At 41.3% G+C, this 12,752-nt stretch overlaps 1 protein-coding gene and 1 long non-coding RNA gene across 4 annotated transcripts in view; one reads left to right on the forward strand and one right to left on the reverse strand.

Moving 5' to 3' along the window:
- Nucleotides 1-12,752, reverse strand: part of GRM3 (glutamate metabotropic receptor 3) — a 217,911-nt gene that overhangs the window by 109,764 nt on the left and 95,395 nt on the right. The window lies entirely within an intron of this gene.
- Nucleotides 9,039-12,752, forward strand: part of LOC108402827 (uncharacterized) — a 68,431-nt gene continuing 64,717 nt past the window's right edge. For both annotated transcript variants that reach the window (XR_001854550.3, XR_005056844.2), the window contains exons 1-2: nt 9,039-9,144; nt 12,341-12,492. This is a non-coding gene — a long non-coding RNA (uncharacterized lncRNA). The remainder of the gene's footprint in view (nt 9,145-12,340; nt 12,493-12,752) is intronic.

Consider the following 12,752-nt stretch of genomic DNA (forward strand, 5'->3'; position numbering starts at 1 on the left):
CAGCACTGTCCTCTGCATCACAATTCTGTGTCCTTTTAAAAAAAAAGTCTGAGTATTTGTAGGTTATAAAACGTTTTAGTAGGAAAGCCTTAGAAGTCATCCAGCCTGATCCTTGAGCCTCTCAATTTTCCTATAAAGAATCTGAGTCGCATGGGATAAAGGGATCCCTATTTTAGGGTCTTGCTTTAAAACTTAGTTAAGAACTCTTGCGTTGGATGAAATCTCCTCTGCATGCGGTGCCTATCTGGGGACATCAGTGGATGGAGCACACTGTGCCGGCGTCTTCAAGTATATATCATTCTAGATAGAGACCTGTTACTTTCCCCCAGGTGATTTGGACTTCCTGCTGGCATTTTTCTCCATTAGATAATACTGTCCCTTCCTGAGGGACATCTACTTAAAGAAAAAGTGAGGGGGTACTGGCGTGGGTGAGGCAAGGCAGAAAAAGAGGTGTTCTATCATTTAGTCCCAGGGATTGATGTGGCCCGTGGTGGGGGATAAAGTGTGTTTTGGCCGCATGCTGCTGCTCTGAGCAATGGTGAAAAAGTGAAAGGTTAAGACAAACGCATAAAGCAAAATAATAGGTGTCTTCTGCTCGGTGAGGGAAAAACAGATGTTCTTGAGGAAGGCAACTGCTTCATTCTACTGAGCTTTTGAAAAGGAGTTAACCACAAGGTGAGAGAAGAAACAGCAGTGGTGAGGCTGGCACTACAGAACACTAACTGTTCCCTCGCCCTTTAGCTCCAGGCAGGCTGGCTGGTTAGTGGGCTGTGAAATCACAATTCACAGAGCAAGGGTTTTGTAAGTGAGCCTAGGCTGCTTCCAATTGCATCCTGCCATCAGTTGCTTCTAGAACGACCACAGTGCACAGCTCCATGGTTATGGACTGTGATATGGTCTTGGAGAAGTCATTAATAAAACCAGTTGATTATAGCTACACTTATTTGTGTTGGTATTTTAGGTCTTAAACATTTAAGGTGTTTACCAGTATGTGAAGCAGAAGCAGGAAATGGGCAGAGTTGAAATGCAACCAGAGCTGATGGTACCAAGATTTTCCAACAGAGCCTTCTTGAGGTTTTTACTTATCTATTTGTGTACTTCTGCTGAGGTTATAGTTGGGCTCTGATGAATGTGGTTTAGGCTAAAACTCTTCAGTACCTGATGTGTACACAAATGAGTGGGAGCTTACAGAACACACGTAACCTATAAGGAGGAAGTAGGCATTGATTTATGTAGAAAACCGAAGATTTGAAATATCACCATTGCCCATGGCAAAGCCTTTTTATGAAATAAAATGGGCTCGTGGAAAATATGGTCTAAAATACAAAAAAGTAAATGTCCTGTCGGTTTTCTCTTAAAATAATGGTTTACTATTCAAATCCTTTTTTACCCCTAAGATATTAGAAGGTCCATTATCACTTCTGTTTTGATTCATGTTAGCAAGGATTTAGAAGCAATAATGGAGAACATATTTTTTGGCTAAAACATTGTTTTCTTGCATATAACTTGATGAGGCTGATATGGCAGCTAACTTTTGACCACATGGCTTAAGGGTGCCCTGCTTAAATTTTTCTCAGGATAATTGGATGTGTAATAGAATCATGGACACTTAGCATGTGGACACAAACTTATAAAATGTCTCGTCCAGCTCCTCTGAGGGCCTGGAGCAGTGAGCGGCCTTGTCCACATTATTAAATCACTTGAAATCAGAGCCAAACTAGATCTAAGTTTACGACTCCAGAGTCCTCTTTGGGCAAGTTGTCTGCATCGGTCTTTGCTCCGCACTGTCCTTGGCATCAGTACAGAGCTGACATTAGACTCTGAAGCCACTTTGAGACACGTGGCTCCTTTCAATTATTGTCAGGCCAAAGTTGGGTTTGCCAACCTATTATTCAAAGAGCTGTTTCCAAATAGTCTGCTTTAACCAAGAATCACTCTTAAGTACCACTGGATGTCTGTCCAATATTCCTTTTGAGTAAAGTGATATAAGCGCTGTGAAATCAGCTTTCCTAATTTTGGCTTTAGCAAATGTGTCAGGCTAGGAATTTCCCCTGGCTTAGGATGTGAAACAAAGGCGATGAAGGCCCTGGCTGGGTTCTGATCAATTATACAGCCTTGGAAAGTCTGAGCTGTATGTAGCTTTCCAATCTGGAGAACAAAAGGCTTGAGGTGAATGAATCTAATGTATTCTCTAACTTGCACACATTTTGTTCCATTTTAAGCTCAGTGTTGGCAAATATTTCTGGAGTTCTAGCAGTCTACCTATTTAACTTTACAACATCTTTCTCCTCTCAAATCCAGCATAGATTTCTATTGCAGTCATTCAAAAAATATCTATTTCTACACATGGCTAACCTCTACTACTCATACATTTGGTTTGGTTCCTCAGTGATAGGGATACATTAGGCCCATTCAGCTCTTCTTTCTCACTTGTCTGCCTCCCTCCCTGCACCGCGCACCCAGCCCCCCAAGGATGGAAGCAAACAAATTAATCATAAAAATGACTAGAGAACAGGATGAGGAAAACATTAGAAAAGTATACTCAGGAACTTAGTACTAATGAAAGATACTTAATGTTGGATAACTACCTATAAGAAGCTTTGTATTTTGGCAACACAGAAAGAAAAAGAAGGGAGGAAAAAAAAGGAAAAGGAAAAATAATTATTGAGCATTTGAAGTATGAAACTAACAATCATTAGTTCTAATTTGGCCTTCTCCATCATTCATTCATTTAAACCATTATTAATCAGTGTGGTTACATACCCAGCATTAAATGTTCAGATGTGAATGGGACAGATATTGTCTCTGTCCTCAGTGAGCTCACTTCATCAGGTAGGTATTTAACCTTTAACTTTACACAAAAGAAATTCCTGTGCTTCTGTAAAGCTAGAGATTTCTTTTAGAAATTCTGGAAATGTGGCCCTTTTAAAAAAAATTCCTCCTCACATGAATGTTTAAAAAATGAGTATGTATACATTTTATCATAATGATGATAGAGTATATTTTGTCCAAAAAACTCTTGCTCCAAAGTTCCAATCTGTTAGTCTCCTAAGCTCTCCGTGAGCAGCTCTGCAGGAAGGCATTCATGTCATGTTGGAAGTGGAGGCATTGCAAGGCCAAGTGATTTCTCCAAGGTCATAGAGTGAAGTGGCAATAAGCCCTGGACCCAAGGTGACTGCAGGTGTCTGGGGAAGATTCTGGTTTATATTGTTCTCACCTTCCTTGCTGTTCAGTCAGATTTTCTGGTATCCAGGTTTTCAGGTTTAGAGGGGGGTGTTCTAAACTTAGGCCTGCTTCTCCAATGAGAGAGGCCTCTCTCTCTATGCCAGGGCCGGTGCCCCCTGGAACTCCAGCAGCACTTCTGTGAATAATTAGATAAAGCATACCTCCCACTGCCCTCGGGGCCTCTGGTCCCACCTGCCAAGTCAAATACACTTTGTCTCAGTCAAGCGTTGCTGCCCCTCTGCTATGGCCAAATGCCCAGTCATTTTATTGCTGTTTAACAAAGCCAACTGGAGAAGAAAATGACCCAAATGCCAGCACTGGGAGAGTTACGATATCACAGGGAAATTTCCACAAGGTACAATATGCAAATGAGAAAGCCTGGCTTTCCTTCTCATCATAAATCAGCTACTTATCACTCTGGGTCATGAAATGCCAAGACAGCCAAATTCGGCCACAGCAAAAAAGGTAACAACAGAGCAGTTGGCTGGCAGTCCAAGGGCCTGGACATGAGAATAAGCAGAGCCCATTTCTGCTTCTTCTGGTCACCGTTGTGTGCGTTTCTAGAGTGCTTTGCTTCTATCTGTTGTAGGGCGCATCCTGCTCTGTGTGCTAGAGGCTATACCTCTGCATGCATTTGGGTCTCCATGCTTGAGTTCCTATATGTTCCTTCGTGCCATATTCAGCTCCTTATTCATCTGTTCCTGCACCAGAATGTGGACATACACATAGTAGGAGCCTGACTGCTACCCCTGAGGTTGCAGTGCTCATTCACACCCTCATGGTTGCAGCTGTGGAACCAGGAGGTTGGAAGCTTCCCTGACACCCTCTGCAAGAGGTCTGTTGGGGAATCTTTGCTACTCCTGCTTCTGAGCCTTATGGTCCTGTGGGCAGTACTTCCTCTGGGTGGGGCTTACAGTGGGAAGTTCTTCATGATCTCCACTGCAGAGTAGAATCAACACCATAGCCATCTATGATTTAGAAGTTGCAGACTTCTCTAATATGGCATTGGCACCAGTCTCAGCAACAAACACCCTCTGAGTTGGTGTGTGTGTGTGTGTGTGTGAACTGTTCTATGGTGAGGCATAGAGGGGCAGTGCCAGTAACAAGAGGCGGGGGTCTTTTCACAGTGGGCTTGTAGGGAATAGTTAGATTGGGGCATTTACATTGCGAAGTTGCTTTAGGATCTTAAACTCTGTGTCTCAGTACTCTCATCTGTGAGATGATGCTAAATAACACCTACCTTGCAATGCTGTCTGTGAACTTAAAAGAGACACTCAATGGATGTGCTCTGTAAATTATAAAAATCCTACCAGTGGAATATCTCATCATTGTGTCACATTGCTCCCATCTTAAGGATTTACACATGAAAGAGGCACTGAGCACTCTCATCTAGCCCATGGAGATCATGGTCCCCAGCCTCTCAATGGGCCTGCAGCCCTCCTGCTAGATTTATCCTTATGCCCACAAGTTTCTTATTATAATATAAATTCCATTGGCAATATAGTAATATCAAAAAAATTTTTCGATCAATAGAGGGCATTTTGGATGCCTCAGGGTGAATAGTTGCTATAGAAGTTCTAAAAACAAGCGCTGCCACACTTCTAATTTGTCTCTGTTCACAGCGATTGGGTGGGCTTAGGGTTGCAGATTAAATCTCAGAAGGACAATGTATGCAGCTTCAAGGGTAAGACATATGATAAAAGAACACTGTTTTTGATAGAAAGGGAATAATGAAAGACCATAAAATCTCTACAAATTCTCCCCACTTTACTGTGGTTTTCTTTTGGTTCTTAGAGAATATGCTTTCTGGAGTCATTCAGGTACATCTCTGTGTGTGGCCCTGGAGATGTATTATAGAGAGTAGTACCATGGGGTAGAGCTCAGCCTTCCCGGTTTCCCTCAAAAAGTTCTTATTCTAAGCCCAAAGTGGAGAGTTTTGTTTCTTTCTGTCCAACTCTTTCTGTTGCTACCATTTTCCATTACCTACATTAAAACATATGTTGAGAGGGTCTACTACATTGTTTATCTTTTTGCATAAAATATATAATGTTACATAATTTTCATCTTCAAAATGATGAGCCATGTAGCATGACAGTGAGAAAACCCTTCCTTTGTAGTCAGACTTGGGTTTTAATCATGGCTCTATGAATTATGAGCTATTTGACTTTGGGCTAATTATTTAACATTTCTGAACTTGTCTCTTCATCTATAAAGTGGGGGTAATAATACTGACTTCTGACTGTTTGAGATTATCTTCACATAAGATAATATGTGAAAAATGCCTGGCATATGGTAGATAAGCCCACAGTGTTCCCTTTGTCTTCCCTGCAAAATTCACAGCTGTAGAAATGGTGAGAGGTCAAAGAAGAAATAGAGATCTCCAAGCCTATAAAACACTTTCCCTAAAGTGCTTGTACAAAGCTCACCTTCATTTACAGTATACATCTCTTATTGGGGTGGAATTCATTAATCCTTTGATCAAAGAAACCTTAGCTTGATACCCATCAATGTCTCAAATTCCTATTTATGAATGTTTAAACTCTTCTGTTTGATTTTCAAGTTCTTTTATGACTTTAGACTGTACCTATCCAGCCTGATTTCTTATTCCCTTCCACTGCTCTCCCTCATATGTTTTCTATTTTATTCATTGGTATGGCAGACTTATATTTTCCAAAAATATTTGTGACTCCAGAATCCTGGTACTCTCTCCCCAAAAGGCAGTCTATTTTCCCTCCCCTTGAGCCTGGACAGTACACTGTGACATCCTCATGAAGAGAATGAAGCAGAAGTGCCAGCTGCCGGTACAAAACAATAGGTTCCCTGCTTTCTCTTTCTAGGGATGCTCACCTTTGGAGCCCAGACACCTTGCTGTGAAGAAGCTAAGCAGCCACATGGAGAGGCCTTGTGGAAGAGCTCTAGCTGGTAGTACTTAGCTGAGGTCCCAGGAAACATCCAGTATCAACCACCAGACATTTGTGAACAAGCCTTCAGATGTCTCCAGCGCCCAGTCTTGAGCGGCCCCAGATTGATGAGTGCAGGAGAGATGAATTGTCTTCACCAAGCTCTGCCTAAATTCTAGATCTGTTAGAAAAATGTTATCATGTTCAACCATAAATTTTGGGGTGGTTTGTTACTCAGTAATAGATAACCAGAACTGGAGAGTACTGCTTCCCATTTACATTTAAAAGCTTTTTGGGGTAAAATCCTTATCTTCTTTCTTCTCTGCTGGGAAGACACTGCAATGCTGGGCACACAACATATAAGACAAAAATGGCCTGTAGCAATCATCTGATTCAGTGATTTACAAACCATTCCAGAGCTGGATTTTTTTAAAATAGATATCCTGGACCGTAATTCTTGTGACCTAATGAAGATATGGAGTGGTACCTAGAAATATAGTTAAAAAGGCTTCTGATGAGTAATAAATATTTGGAAACCACAGATACTCTTCTAACCTTAAAGATGCAGAAATAGATTCGGAGGCAGGAATGAACTTGTTTCAGGTAGCAAAGCAAAGAGCAGAGCTGATACTGGAACTCAGACCGGCTCATCTTCTAAAATACCTTTCTTCATAACTCAACAGATCTGACTAGGGATATTAATTTACCTCCTGCACCACCTGCTCTTCAGAGTAACTCTAAGGTACATTTATCTCTGCCCCCTAGCATTATTTTTTTCAAGTGAATGAAGTGTTGCCATGCTTTCACAAGGTCTATGTGGGAAGGGGTCTGGAAAACACTGTGGGAGGCGGGTAATGGTGGGATAGAGATGACTGTGTTCTCTTTGCCCGACTGCCAAGGTCAGTCCACACATATACATATGTTTCTTCCTTCATCTACCTGCAGAGGTTGAATTAGATATGAACTGTACAGCTGATCTGTACATCTCCAGCTGACATGTTCACAATGTGCTAAAGAACAGAGCGCCACGGAGAAAAATGGGTGAGGTGAAAATCATTTCCATTGCTCCAGGAGGAAGATGATGGATCAATCTAGGCGGGCTCGGGATGAATGAAGTCAATGAGTTGGAAGTCCTTGCAAAGGACTGCTTTCTGCCTTTCCAAGTCTTCAGCCAGTTATACGACTGATTTTTGAAATGACCCAATAAGTTCTGCGTGTCTTGCTTCACCAAAATCACCTCTCAGCCTGCCTCTGCCACAATTTTATTAGGTAGAAAGGTAGAGAGGAGCAGCTGGAAAAGGGAAGGAGATAAGGTTCAAAGAAAAAGCTGCCCAAACCTTGCCCAGGTCGGGGTCCTAGGTGGAGACAACAAAGGCTTTGCAGGGAAGTAACTTCCTCCCCAACCACATCCCAATGGAGGGAACTAAGATCTGCCCAAACCACGCCTCTGCCTGGGGAAAGGACGTGTGCTCCCTGAGAGGGGTGACTATGTAGAAAGACCTGTAAATCGAATAGCCCCACCTTGTAAGTCAAGAGAGGTGCCTCCAGGCCACAAAGCAATATACAGGCTTCCCGACTAACAGACTGAGGCCTTTGTCTACCTAGGCTCCCGCCAGCTCCTCCCTGGGAGTGTATTCAAATTCAGCTTTCCCTCTGCCTGCTGTTGTGTCTCTACCTCAGTTCTTTGTTGCAGCGTGATGGACAGGGGAGAACAAACCTACCACTAAAAATTTGACTTTTAAATCTTGCATTATTGCTTGAAATTTCCTTATGGACTTACTTTTTTAAAAAATTCAGTTTTTGGGTAACAAGCTTTCCATGAAAACTTGATTTTGAATAGAAGAGAGAGTCATCTTTTTATTCTGGTTAGGTCTTATTTTATGTTTTTCACTGACAACAAAGCCTGCTGTCTGAAAAATTTTCTTTTATCACAAATTTCTGCCTTTTAAATGAGTGTATACACATGTGAAAATTCATCAAGCTGTAAAAAAAATTTATTAAAAAAACAATGCTTTAACATGGTAAAAAAAATTACTTACCAAAGAAAATAAAACTTTTTTTTTGCTTTTTGAATGGACTTGGTTGCCATTTTTGAGTGCAGAGAGTATTGCTGTGGGATATTTTATCTCATCTTCTGCTTCCCAGTCTCAGTTTTCCAGGTTAAGAGAGCATGTGTTACTATAAGAATGAGTTACTCTAAATGCAGGTAACATTTACTTTTTCCTTCTCACAATCGAAGCTGGATTGATGGAATAAATAGTCATTACATCTCATTAACTACATCTTCTGTTACTCCACAATTGGGAGAAATGGAAGATTTCTTTTTTTCCCCCCAGTTTGTAGAGTTTCTCATTTATATTTGGTTTGATATTCCTCCCAGTTTATATCTGGTTGCTTTGTCTCCTGATAGATTAATTCGCTCATTTACATTTGGTTTGCTTACATTTGTGGCATATTTTTTGTTTTGTTTGTTTTGTTTTTAATGTTAATTTGAGCTTTTAATAATAATAGCCAATATTTTTGAATGCTTACAATTGAGTCAGGCACATTTTATTAACCCAAGCACTGTGTTGTTTAATCCTCACAATGTCCTAGTGAACCAGAAAATACTATTATTATTCCCATTTTAGAGGTGAGGAAACTGAAGAAACAGATGAGAATGTGTAAGTTGCCAAAGATCACAACACTAGTAGAAAGACCTTAACCATTTACTGTTGTGCCCTATGTGATAAGTTAATTTTTCCTGTCTTCTGCCTGTACTTTCGGCTTGGATTTTACTCTCTAGTTAAGGTTCAAAAGGTGCATCCAAGTTGTCCTAATTCAATAGATGTCAGACATGACCAGAATCACCTGGAGGGCTTGTTAAACCATAAACTGCCACACTCCACCCACAGAGTTTCTACGTGGAAGACTGGGTGGGGCTCCAGAGTTTGCGTTTTCAGCAAGTTGCCGGCTGATGTGGGTGCTGCTGGTCTGGGACAGCCCTTTGAGGATTGCAGGTTTAGTTCATTCTCTTCAGGTAAAGTTAAAACCCTTCTGATCTAATTCCATCTGAATTGGCAAGTTAATATGTAATCAATCAACTAAAGAATTATTTTTTCTTCTAGAAACAGAAATCATGCATGATTTATGATTTTTTCTTTAGCTTTCTAAAGACTGCTGTGGTGTTAGCTTCAGACTAAAGCTATTTTCTCACGTGGAAGCGACCCTTTTGCTGAGGGAGCCACAGGTAGCCTGCGCCCAGAGACCCAGAAGTACCGTTTGTTTTCATGTCCGCAGTTGGGCACCACAATCAGCAGCCTATCATGTCGAGGAAAGCATTTAATCCTAACGGTTCAAGAACTACTGGCTTGGCTGTTTTGCAGCTCTTTCATTATGGGACCTTCCTTGTGGCAAACCTGTGTTGATAGCCTGGGTGTGATTTCGATAGTAGGTGATAATTTACCAAAGCCTTTCTATTCTTTGTTTTCAGTTAATGATTGTCTGATTGTCAGCAGTTAGTGTTTATCAGTGCCAGCTGTGCTTGTTTGCCGGCCTGCTGGTGGGATCTTGAATTGATGTCAGTTAAATGGTTTATTATGTGGAGTGCTCAGGAAAGTGTGGGGGACCGGGGAGACCGGAGTGTCCTAGGAGTTCTGACCACATGGTGTGGGTGCGAAGAGCAACACTCGTATAGGAGGTAGACAAGGACACCAAAGGGCACTGAGAGTGAAAAGGCCTGGGTGTCCCGGAGGAACATTACTGCCCTTCATCTACAACCACCCTCTGACCAATGCAGAGTCAAGAAGTGGTGGTATGATTTAAACTGTTGGTACATTTTGTAACTGAGGAAGTAACGGTATTCTAGGCTACTGCTAGTACCATGGATCATGTAATTATAAGCTATTTGAGTTGGCAAGTTCAAAAACCTTCCAGTGCACCCCACTGCCCACTAGTAGCATCAGGAAACTAGATTCAGAATAAAAATGACTTGTGTGTCTATGCTTATAAAGTATGTGACCTTGGGCAAGTCATTTTAACTTCTCAGAATATCATTTTTCTCATCCATAAAATGAGAACAACATCTTCAAAGTTGTGAAGATGAAATAAAGTGAGATAATGTATTAAAGAACAGAGTGGTTTTGTATTTGATACTCAAAATGAATTCAGCTTTGTAGCTCATATCCTAAAAGCGACCTCTGCCCCACTCAGACTGGTTTTCTCACAGTGCCATGAACATGCCACTCTGTTCTCCTTGACTTTGCTCAAAAGCATCCATGCTTTATTTTTTTTATTTTTTTTATTTACTGGGCCCAAACGTGTGGATTTGGCATCTCCTGGTATAGCTCCACTTTCTGTTCTTTCTCAGAGCAGAGGAGTCAGCTGAGGGGTGGGGACTGACTGCACATAGACAGTCCAGTATAAAATCACTCAGTCACTAGTTTCTCACTCTCTCTCTCTACCCTCTGTGTTGGGCACTGAGCATCCCCGAGAAATAAGGGCTCCTTCCTGCCCTTAGCTCCCAGCCATTCAACCAGGATGCTAACTGCACTGCCACACTGCTGCCTACAGAATGGTCCCAGCAGAACGAAACTTCTAAATCTGGGAAATGCTCTCATGTCAAGTCTGACAAAGGAACATCTAAATGGTGGGGAAAATGTGCACACCTGATACCATATAGAACTAAGTGGGGCATGCTGAAATCATAATGAGAGTATTTATCCTTCTAGTCTGCCAGTTTATAGATTGACAGATCAGCCAATGCTGAGTTTCATTATAGATTTGCTATTATATTTCACCTTCTTTTTATTCTATAGCTGCTTTAAAGATTGTATTTTCTATTATGGCCTGCCCTGCAGAGGCTGTTTGGACCCTTATTACTTACTAGCAAAGCTGCCCCTCTGTAAATTGCAGATCTGTGTCCCAAATGGATGTGTCATAAAGAATATTTTTATTAGATTTCTCTCAGTTACTGGTTTGAATATAGACAAAGTAACCCCTGGGGCTCATACTGAGGAAGCAGTTATTTACCATGCTTAATAACTGTAACAAATCAAGCCCTTCATTATGCTACAGTGCCTGGCATTGTGTTACATACACACCCATTTATTGTTAGCAGTAAATTTATGTGGTAGGTATTATTAATCCTGTTTTACAAGTGAAGTAGCCAGTGTTCAGAGATGTTCCGGAAATACTGGAGGAGCACAGATTGGAATTTCAGACTTCAGTTCTTAGCCCAGTTTTGTATCCTGTTGTGTCCTTGGGTAAGTGGAGCAAGCTTGAAAATCCTCCATAAAATTCACCCTCGAAGTGTGGCTTTGAGAGTTAGCTATGATAATGTTCGTGGAGTGCTCAGCACTGGCTCAATTCTTAGAAAGCACATATTAAACATTTGCTCTCACCAATAAAAGGTACAGGCAAGATTCACACATGGAGCGTTCCATTTCCTAAGTCTATCCTCTTGAGCCCAAGGCTATGTTTGTTGCCATTTTCATGCTGAATTAAAATCTTATACAGCAGGTGAGTTTTGCTATTTATGAAGGGATCACAGCAAGTTTTATTTCTGAAGTGGAATTGGATGGTTTCTACTCTTTATGGGCCTAGGAATAGTGTTTAGGACTTCTGTCACAATAATAAAAAGAAGTACTATTTTTTCTGATGAGTCTATCTGGAGGATTTCATTAAATATGGATTCAATTTTAAAGAAACACACATATGAAAATTTGTGTTCACAAAAGAAAACAATAGGGTAAAAGAAAGTTGTGTGAGTTAGTCACCAAATCTAGTTTGTCTTCTTGAGTTTACAGCATATCCCAGACTCCTGGGACTGAATTCAGCCAATGGAAGATGAGTGGAATATGGCTTATGTAAACCTCCCAATAAGGTAGTCTCCATGCTTTTTCCTTCCTGGCTGAACGGAAGGCAGACATGGGGACCTTGGAAGCCACCTGCAGAAGATGGCAGAGCCATATATGAAATATACCTGGGTCTCTTTGGATCATGTCTTGGGGATATCCACCTGTGCATCAAAATACCCAAGTGGCATTTACTTGAGCAAAACATAACTTTCTTTTGTGTTGGGGACATTATCCCTTTGGGATTTGTTTGTTACGTCAAATTAATAAAGAAAAGTTTCACAAACTTTGGCAAGTAGGCCAGTCAGATTGACTTGTAGCTGAAGAACTCCTTGCGTTCTTCCCCTCTTTGCTCAGTTAAGGTTCCCCACCTGTCTGCAGGAAGAATGAGCCCGCACATGGCCCTGGAGATCACCTTGAATGTCTTCCTCTTCTGCCTACTTGCCGGCCCATGAGGATTTTTGCACACCTCCCATAAGGATTGGCACGTATCCATTAACTTTTCTCCCCCAGCCTTCTGCTTTCAGTACCACGTAAGTACTCTTCTGTATTGTATAGCATATATCACTTAGTACAAGTCAGACTGAATTTGAAATTTAATTCAGCTCATAGTTGCTTCAAACATAGGCAGAAAAGTAGGCTGGCAAGACCTGAGGGTTAGTTCCACTTCCACTGCTTAGTGATCATGTAGCCTTGGGCAAGCCTATCTTTCTCTTAAACTCAGTTTCCTTGTCTGTAAAATGCAATTAATTCCTGTGCTGCTTCTCTCCCTGAGATGCCTTAAGATGGACAT

Source organism: Manis javanica, chromosome 6 (genome assembly GCF_040802235.1).
Source record: "Manis javanica isolate MJ-LG chromosome 6, MJ_LKY, whole genome shotgun sequence".
Classification (NCBI taxonomy): domain Eukaryota; kingdom Metazoa; phylum Chordata; class Mammalia; order Pholidota; family Manidae; genus Manis; species Manis javanica.